Source organism: Dipodomys merriami, unplaced genomic scaffold (genome assembly GCF_024711535.1).
Source record: "Dipodomys merriami isolate MVZ:Mamm:240054 unplaced genomic scaffold, mDipMer1.0.p SCAF_3, whole genome shotgun sequence".
In the NCBI taxonomy this organism is placed as follows: Eukaryota; Metazoa; Chordata; class Mammalia; order Rodentia; family Heteromyidae; genus Dipodomys; species Dipodomys merriami.
In genome coordinates, this window is record NW_027204492.1 from 35,195,482 (window position 1) to 35,205,917 (window position 10,436).

Consider the following 10,436-nt stretch of genomic DNA (forward strand, 5'->3'; position numbering starts at 1 on the left):
GAAAGAACTACAAAATTTTAAGTCAAGTCTTTTGTCCATCACCCACTTGTCCCAACATGGAAGAGGATTAATTAGTTTAGCAATTCTTTCCTTTCAAGATCCTCTTATAACAAGCTCTTTTAGTCCAGATTTTCAAGAATCCCAAATTAGTGGAGTTGAAGAAAAGCCCCTGTCCCCATGTTGGAAATGTTTCATAATTCTCTTTAATTTCTAGCCTCTCTCAGTCTTTATTTCACCCTCAGGCTTAATGTCAACTCAAGGCTTCCTCGTCTCATTTTTTCCTAATTCTATAAGCTTTCCCAGCATTCAAGAGCTGTTCATGGGTAACTCTTACAAAGAGATACTATCTCTCCATCTCCCTAGACCTCCAAGTTTCCCAAAGTTTGAAATAGCAGAGATGAGTCTATTTCTACTTCATTCTCTATGCATGTGGTGTGTGTATGTGTATATAGAAAACAGAGAGAATCCTCTCCCAAAGTCATATTAACTTGGTTCCTGGTCCTATGTTTCACACTGTGGGAAGCAGAAAAGCCAGAACTTCTATTCTCCAGGGTTTGCAGTATGAGGAAGTGGAATCATATTTTTGAAACACTGGAGAATAATTAGTTATGACCATGTGTGATATGGTACTGATTCAAAGGGAGGTGTTTATTCCAAGATTGGATTAGTGGAGGATGAAGAAAGCTTTTTAGAGTGAATAAGACCATAGAATCAAAGAACAAGTGAAGTCTGAGTGGGTGAAAAAGTAAGAAAGAAAAGCCACAGTTGCGTGAAAACATTGTGGTAGGGTTCAATTATGTCAGGCATCCAATACACACTCTTTGGCTTTGCTCTTAGGCTTTGCATTGCAATTATTTTCTCCATCCAGTATTGTATAATACTTCTTGACCTGTGTGTTCTGAATCACCCTAAGTCTCCTCTTTCTACCTTCTCTTCTTTATATGGCTTTGGCCACTTTAACCTGTATCCAATGCTCAATTTTTCAGGGCTGTTTCTCAACTACAATTCATGCCTAAGACTTAGATGCCATTTGCATCTTAAGGATCACACTTACGCAACATTTCTCAGCACTCATATTCCTACTACAGCACTAACCTAATATGTGGTTGTATTCCTGGAAATTTTGTCTGGCCCTCAGAAATGCAACAGAGAGGCAAGCTAGTTCAATGCCAAATTGGTCTGGGCAGAAACCAATCCATTAGCTGAGAAAAAGTCTTGACCAAGTAGGAGAGTGTGGGTTTGATAGAGGAGACATTATCAACCACTGTGGCTCTCTATTTAAATTACTATGGGCAGAGGTTTTTCCATTGAGAAATTAGAATCCTTTTGAATGCAAGACAAATTAATTTCTTCCTCTGATTAAAGGAAGTTCTGCTGATGGCCCAGTGAGGCATAGTTTTGTGTTAACCAGGCCAACAAGGAGGATATCCAATTTACCCCACTATCAAAGTCTTGGTTGCACTCTACCCCATACTGGGGCCAAGGGTATTTGGCTTGGACACAGCAGTCCATTCTCTTCGTGGCTTCTGTTCACACTTTTATAGGCCTTTGGGGGTTGTAAATTCAAAAAAGGGGGGTGGTGATATCTAGCCGACCCAAATCAAATGGCAATATCCTTCACTGATGAGCTATACTACATTAATGTACCTAGACTTGATACTACATTTGTGTATATAGGCTCCACTGACACATCATGGGAGTAACTTTTATTTCTTCCATGGGAGAAATTAGTTTTATCATGTAGGCATGAAAAAATGCCACATCAGAGGAAGTGATTTGGCTGGACATAGGAAACAAAGGGGACAGAATGCAAGACTGAGATAGAATTAATACTAGTAAATGGCACCTTAGAGAGAGCAGCCAATGACTCGCTTGACAAATCCTGGGATATAAGGGGTGTCATTGATCAGGATGCATTGTATTTACAAATGGACATGTTGAAGCCTGTTTGTACAACTACCCAAAGCTTATAAAAAAAAAAAGGGTACGACCCCTACCAACACATGCACATATCATCTGTTCATCCTATTGGAATCCTATTTATTCTTCAAGATTTCACCTTTTCAAAAAAACCTGCCCTTATTGCTCTTACCAGAACAGTTGTCTCCTCCATTGGAACTGATAGCACAGTACCCATGGTACTCATTTGGTACGTGAAAACTACATAGAATTTTATAGTTAAAAGCCAGACTTCAAAGTCAGAAAAGGCAGTATTTAAATACCAGCTCTGTCAATTTACTAGGTGTGTGACAATGGGCAAGTTACTTAACCTTTCCATCAGGAGCATGATCTTTGAACTGGAAAGTGAATTAAAGCCCAAAGTAGATGAGGAGATAAGCGAATACTTAGCTCCCTTCAATGAGTTCAAGTTGCCCACACAAATTACATCAGAAGCTACTGAGAGAATGTACAGTTGGAATCCCAGCACCGGTCTTGGAGACCTTTAAGAAATTATGGAAAAGGGAAGAGATGGGAGGTGCAGTGAGGCAGATAAATGTCCAGATTTTATTAAGGGTAGGTGGTGGTATTGAGGGATTCAAAATAGAAATCTTTTTTCTTTCTCTCTTTCCCTCTTTCTCTCTTTCTTTCCCTCTTTCCCTCTTTCCCTCTTTCTCTCTTTCTTTCCTTCCTTCCTTCCTTCCTTCCTTCCTTCCTTCCTTCCTTCCTTCCTTTCTTTCTTTCTCTCTCTCTCTTTCTTTCTTTCTCTTTCTTTTCTTTCTTTCTTTCTCTCTTTCTTCCTCTCTTTCTCTCTTTCTCTTTCTCTCTCTCTTTCTTTCTCTTTCTCTCTTTCTTTCTTTCTTTCTTTCTTTCTTTCTTTCTTTCTTCCTTTCTTTCTTTCTTTCTTTCTTTCTTTCTTTCTTTCTTCCTTCCTTCCTTCCTTCCTTCCTTTCTTTCTTTCTTTCTTTCTTTCTTTCTTTCTTTCTTTCTTTCTTTCTTTCTTTCTTTCTTTCTTTCTTTCTTTCTTTCTTTCTTTCTTTCTTTTTCATCTTGCTTGAACTCTGGGCCTGGGCACTGTCCCTCAGCTCTTCAGCTCAAGGCTAGTGCTCTACCACCTGAGCCACAGTGCCACTTCTGGCTTTTTCTGTTTATATTGTGCTGAGGAATTGTTCTCAGGGCCTCATGCATGTGGGGCAAGCACTCTACCACTGAGCCACCTTCCCAACCCCTCAAAATATAAATCTTATAAATGAGTGAGCATGACATTGATCCTTGGAAAATATATAGAATGCACTATTAAGCAGGTCATTTGTAAAACATTGGAAAAGGAACGGAAATCACTACGGATAAGCATGAGCTCACTAAAAGCAAGTCATGCCTTACTAAGCTCATTTCCTTTGTGAATGGATAGCTAGAAGGGGAGATGACAAGAATACTGATCCATAATGTGTCTGTATTTCAGCAAAATATTTGAAAAAGTCTTATATATCCTCATAGAGAAGATGGAAAATTAGGAGTTGGGTGGTAGCAAGACTTACATGGATTGCTTCAATTTGGAACAACACAATTAAAAGTGACTGGTAATAAAGGCAAGACTCTAAGGTTACATTGAAATGTTATCTCTGGACCCTATCTCATTCAGTGCACTTATACTCTTGCTGATCAAATACACAGATTAAAAACTTAGTGATACAGAGCATGCATTCTCAGTGAGGGTGAGATTGCCCCCAAGGGGGCAATTTTTTTTGAGGAATAAAAAAGTCTTTATTTTTTTAATATATAAAATATAGATAAACATGCAGTATGCAAATCTATGTACAATATTTGAATATCTAGGAAACATAAGAACATGTTTTTAAAATAACTGTATAATTGTGCAATAGTGAAAACAAAGTTTGAGAAAGGGAGTAGATTGAAACAAACAAGACATTGGCTTTTAAGAATGAATACAAGCATAGCATATAGGTTAAATTAAATCAATTGTACAAATATAGGATCAGGCATACAATAGTAGTTCGTGCAAGAAACCACAGAGGGTTTTAATTAAGCTCCAAACTACCCACTGAGTAGGTTTCTGCTTAAACCATAACCAGAGTGGCAAAAGATCTGGAAATGATATCCTATGAAGCATAGTTTAAAAGACCTGAGGATGTTTATCCCAGAAGATGGAGGATTTGGGGGTTTGTGACATACATTCTAAAGGTCTGCCATGTGATTGGGAAATTAGAAATTGTGTGAAGTTAATTTTTCCTCAGTCTAACAAAGAGAATTTAACAATTAGGAACTGCCCAAATAGGCATAAACTGCTTTACATGGAGGGGGTTGTGTTGCAGATTAACAGCATGCATTTTTGCAGTGAGCAGTAGAGTTGATGGGGGTCTCTACATTTCCTTCGAATTTTCACATTCTATGATTTCTCACATATTGGAAATATAGAGACTGGAGAGATGGTTGAAGATGAACCCAGACAAAACATCCTCCCTTGATTTTAAAACCAAAATCCTGCATAGGAATCTTTTATTCTTGAGCCAAATTTTGTGGTAATATTTAAAGTCCCAATTCTCTTATGTTCTGGGCTTTTTGTATTGCCTCCTAAATGCTAGCTTGATTTCCAACTTGGCATAGAAGGCACAAAAGGAGATGTAAAGAAATGTCAATGGGGAGTTCTCAGAGACTGTGTTATAGAAAAGCTAAGATCTGCTTCGTGAAATATTGGTATGGGGCCAGTGGGTGGGAACAGCATACTTCTGTTGTTCTTAGATTCTCTCTCTCTCTCTTCTCTCTCTTTTTCCTCTCTCTTTCTCTGTCTCCCTCTCTCCCTTTCTCCCTCCCTCTTTTCCTTCCCTAACCAGAAGGAGGGTTGGTGCAGAGGTAGTGGCAGGGGTACTAATTTCAGATTCAAAGGCAAACTTCCCCTTAAATAGGAGAGCTGGTAAAGAAGATGGGAGCCTTCACACTTGAATTCAATGAAAAAATAATCCCACACATGCCTGGAATCATGTCCCAATGAATGTATCCAGAAAAAGGGAACAGGATCTTGACTATGACTTGAAGGAAGCATAGTTTTTACCCTGGTCTGAACACCTCACTGAAGCTTCAAACTCTCAGAACAACCAAGAACAATAGTTCTTTGCTTTTCCCCTCACACTCCTCGCCAGAATCTGCATTGCAACTGTTGCTGGAAAATTAACTGTTTTAACTCCATTCACTTCTCTTTTTTATGCCCTTTATCAAAAATGCTACTTGCACTTTCACAAAGTAACCTTTTCTTCCCCGCATTCCACAGGTGAGCTTTGGTTCCCACTCATTTTTAAATCCTCATCCCTACTGTACATGTGTGTATTCGGGGCATGTCCACAGGCCAGCTCACTTTGCCAACCATTCCGACATTTTTCTCCCCATATCCTCTCTCCTGTAATGCCCAAATCTGCAGGATTAACCTTGGGACAGAAAAGTCTGAAACCCATTAGACCCCCGCGCCCCTCCCTGAAAGTCCGATTTCTCTTTGGAACAGAAAGGGCTTTCAAACGTGGATTTCTGGGTTTTCCAGTTTGCTGGTGAGTGGCTGTGGAGTGGGCATCCAGTCTGCACATCTGGCAGGGGTGCCTTCCAGATTTTCCTCCAGACTCCGGATCAGCTTCTCTCTGCTGGGCGGGGCAAAGGTTCCTGAAGTTGCCTCGAGGCACCTCCCCTTGTGGGCAGAGCTCGGTACAGCCCATATAGCTCTCAGGTTAAGAAAGCCAGAATCTTTGTTCAGCCGCACTGACCTAACACACTTAGTGGGGTTACCTGGTTAAGTGCAGCAGCGGCGGCAGCGGTGGCAGCGGCGGCGGCAGCAAGCAGCAAGGCTCCTGGGAAAACTTAGGTGAGTTAGAGAGGGGTATCTACAAACTTCGCCTAGAGTTTTATTTTCTGGTAACAGTAGCTTCGAGAAGCCAAGGGCCTTTCACTTTCATTAAAACTTCACAGCTGTAATTTGATGGTTTTGTCTCAACCAACTAACTGTGCACATTAGCAACAGTTTAGAAACTTGAAACGAGAGAATTCGGAATTGTTAGTTGTGTGTGTGCGGTGAGTAATTGTGCTTGTCTGGCAGTAGAATTTTTCGTGGTCTATATATGGATGAATCCATTTTCAATGTGTAAATGTGTGTTTGTTTGTTTTTTCTGCTTAAGGCTCATGGTAAATACTTGGTAAGATAAGACAAACCTGGGAGAGGAAAATGAGGGGGAGAGGGCCATCTTGATTGTCTGGAGTTCCTTCTATTTTGTTCGGACTCACAGCTACACAGCCACAGGCTTATGATTCAAGAGCAGGCTCAGTGTTGGAGCCCCAGTGTACGCATCAATGCCTGAAAGCCCTGCATTAAAGGGGTACACTGTGGCCCAGGAAGAAGTGATGCTTAGGCTGTCTCACTTCTTGTCTGCACAGCCTGCAGCCCTCCTGCCTGGTGACAGGTTGATTTTGGCTACTCCACTATCAGTTCCTAGCCTGGTTATGATTTTGTTTCATTCTAGATTTGGTTTAAATTTTGTTTTGAAGTTAGGACTGTGTCTTCCAGCCCTGCCTGCAAATGCACTGTTTTTAGGGGCTTAGGGGAGGGGGCCTACTTGAATATTGCTGGTCATCTTAAGCACAGGCCAGGAAAAGATGCTGCCCACACATCGCAAAGGAAGCCGTTGCTTGTTAGGATCTAGAGGATTTAGAACAGTTTTAACTGTGGTGCAAAGCACCTAGGAAAACTCAACAAATTCTACTGTTTGGACATTCACCTTGGGCTTCAGGATAAAGCATCCCTGTTTGCATCAATATTTGATTGCAATTCAGCTAATACTTTATTTGCTAATCTTTGTGTGAAATTAAGGACACTGTAGTCAAAATGAACAAATGAAAAAAATCTTTAGGAACTGTTAACTCTTTCACTCATCTGGCAGTTAGTGTGTGGAGTGTGCATGAAAGCACGTGAACGCTAATGTGCATGTGTGCAGCAAAAGTGTGTGTGATTCCTTTGGATTTGAATAACATTCTTTATTACTTCTTGGACTTCAGGGGAAAGCCTTCAGGAATAGGTTAAAAAGCAACTTTCCCTATCCTTGTGAGTTTTTTGTTCTTAAATTAAAAGCATAAAAGGCCCCTTTGTGACTCCCCCAACAGTGTTTATTTGATTAGCATTGATTTGAAATAATCTCACCTTCTGACAGCTTGCAGTTCAAAAACACAGCTCCTGAAGTGCATTTTTTTTGCAATCAGATAATGAGAGTTTTTCAAAAGTCATATCTTACTAGAAGATTTGTCTTTGCAGGCTTTTCCTTACTTCCTTTCCCCCTTGACTTAAAAAAATTATGGTGAAAAACTATAGGTCCCAGTTATAGTGCCAAGTCTGTTCTGTATGACCTTGGTCATGTCCCATCACCTTGCTCTACTACGTGGCTCCTAAGAGTCCTTCATGCATAACATTCTGTAAAAATCAGAATTAGATTCTCAAAGGACTGTAAAATTAGACTTCTAGGATAGGTTTCTTCATCTACGAAAGCAAGTAATAGCTGAGGGTCCATTTTACGGGATTTAAAAAAATACCAATAGACATCTTATTTAATGCATAAGGTTGAATTTCCTCACTTTCTTCTAAGGATGGGAAAAGGATTTTATTTGGTAAAAATAAGTGTTTGATAATTTTACTGTCCTACATTAACTTCTTCTTTAGCAATTAAAAAGTATACCACCATACTTAATATTCTTAGATCTTATTAGAGCAGTGACATTTTGAGATCAGCAGGGCAGCCAGCATATTCCCGTTGTACTTACGCAGAAACTGAGGGATAGATGTTCTCTAACCTGATTTTTTAATTGACTTTGCTTCTATGTGCAGACCGTCACTGGGAGGGATGGGATGGTAGGGGAAAAACAAAGGAGGAGGCAACAATGCTAGATAAGAAATGTACTCATTATCTTGCTCAGGTAACTGTAACCCCTCTGTACAGTATTTTCACAATAAAAAATTTAAAAATTTATTTTATTGTAAAGATGCTGTACAGAGGGGTTAGAGTTACATGAGTAAGGCAATGAGTACATTACTTGTTGCACATTGTTACCCCTTCCCTTGTTGCTCTCCCATCATCACTTTTTAAAACAGACTTCTTTCACAGGTTCTTGCTTCTTTCACAGGCTCTAATCTACTTCACTGTGCGACTGGATAGCAAGAGAGACAGGGTGCGTGGCTTTCCTAAGAGCAGGAAATACTACTCATTTAATCAGAAGGCTCAGGGAACCTGAGGTTCTGGCAAACTAAATGTCCCAATTGCCTTAGACTCTCCCAAATTTACAGTTCTCGGTCTGGCAATCCATCAAACCTTCTAGGGAAAGTAAAGACACATAGTGTTGACTATAACTGGGAGCACATATGAAAATTGGGGACCATTTGTAACAAACTGCAGAAAGAAGCCTGGGCAAACATTCAGGTTGGCTCAGATGCTGCTTTACTGAAAACAATTAGTGATATACCACCCATGTTTATATTTAAAACACACAAGCAGAAGTTAATTGAACTAATGGCTAGCACTCTGTATTTTGTTGTGTCCCTGTAGTTCTCAGTTTGCAAAATGGTTGTCTATAAATAAAACTATGGGAAAATCATGATAATGTTTAGCTTCTTATTCCTTGAATTCAGAAAAGTGTATAATTGTTGTGCATGTATTACAAATAACATTGCAAAAGACAAATTGAATTTTTATGGTTTTCAAGTGGAGGGACTTGTTATATCAATGAGACATTTCATTATGATCCTGAACGCTTGCACTGAAAAATTGTAGCTAACTTTTATTTTTATTAAAAATTTAAGTCAAATAAGATGATGTTAAGCGAAATGAACCCCAAGATAAGGACACAAGTGGTTTTTTCTTTCTTGCTATTGTTTCTAACGTATTTATAAGGTATCATTTGATTTTTTTTGTTGCTTTGTATGTCCTTCCCCCACGGTATAACCCCTGTTTTTCAATGTATTTGATGTTGGTATAATTTGTGGAGGGGAAGGAAAAAATTGTTTAAATAGGGATACAGGTGGACCCATTGCAACAATGAGATGTGCAAGGCATTATGTTGAAAAACAAACTTTATAATTTAGGGGGATGGAGGGAGGAAAGTGTAGTTGTGGAGGTGGAAGGGATGGGATGGTAAGGGAAAAACAAAGGAGGAGGCAACAATGCTTGATAAGAAATGTACTCATTACCTTGCACATGTAATTGTAACCCCTCTGTACAGTATTTTCACAATAAAAACTTATTAAAATTTAAATTGTTATTATAAAGGTGATGTACAGATGTGCTACAGTTATATAAGTCAGTAAAGAATACATTTCTTTTTGACAATGTCACCCTTCCCTGGCTCTCCCTGTTTTTCCCACCCATCCCCACGCACGGGTTGTGTAGTTCATTTTTAACATAGTGTCTAGTGAGTCTCACTGCTGTATTTGTTCCCCTTTGTCCCACCATTTCTGTACCCAACTTTTGTTTTGTCTTTTGCTTTTGCAAATTTTCATTTTCCATTGTTTACCATTCTGGAATCATAATCAAGTTTTTATTGGTTTCAAGTCTCCCCGCATTGTAGAATATAGTTAGTTATGCTAACTAGATGCTAACTAAAAATACATTTTTAAAACTAATTAAAAATTTCACCACTCTTTGTGAAGTTAGTAAAGGCATTGAGATGTCTATTCTCATCACAAGACTATTTAAAATCAAGTTTGCCTTTCAAATTATCTTCATAAAAACCAGTAGCTCAGGACATTTGAGTGTGGGGCACTCTGATCGGCCTGAAGAACCACTATATTGTTTCTCTGCTTAGAAAGTGAAGTCTTTGTCTTCATGTCGCCACAGTTGTCATCGTTGTTGTCTTCTCCTCCTCCTCTTTCTTCTCCTTCTTCTCCTCCACCACCACCTCTTCCTCCACCCCACCACCTCCCCCGCCTCTTCCTTCTTTTTCTAATGCTGCTCCTGCTTCTTCTTCTACTTCTTCCTCTTCTTTTTCTCCTTCTTCTTCCTTCTTGCTTTTTCTTTCTTCTTTTTTTGTAAGGCAACAATGCATTGCCATGGGATAAGAATCTATACTTCATCAAATTAGTGTAATTGAATTTTGGAGTCTGCCTTTTGATTTCATAGTCTGCAAATGATTGTACATTAGACTTTGAAGGAAAAAAGACCATACAATCTTTCCATCTTTTCTTGTCTTTGTAGGCCATCTGCTGAGCTCTGTGTCTTGCATTAGGCCTTCTTGGCCAGTGGTAAAATATAAAAAGTTTTTTAAATGATAAAAAGAAAGTAATTGTGTAAAAAGACTTGTTACAATTGAAAGAGGCTGCCTGTCCCCTGCAGTACAAAGTAAGTGGCTCTGTCTGGCAGTCACTTTTTCTGAAAATATTAAAGCGATTATTTTATCTTGGTCTTCAAATTTAAAATTTTGCTTTGCCTTGAATTATTCCTTATTGGTGTAAATATAAAGGAAAA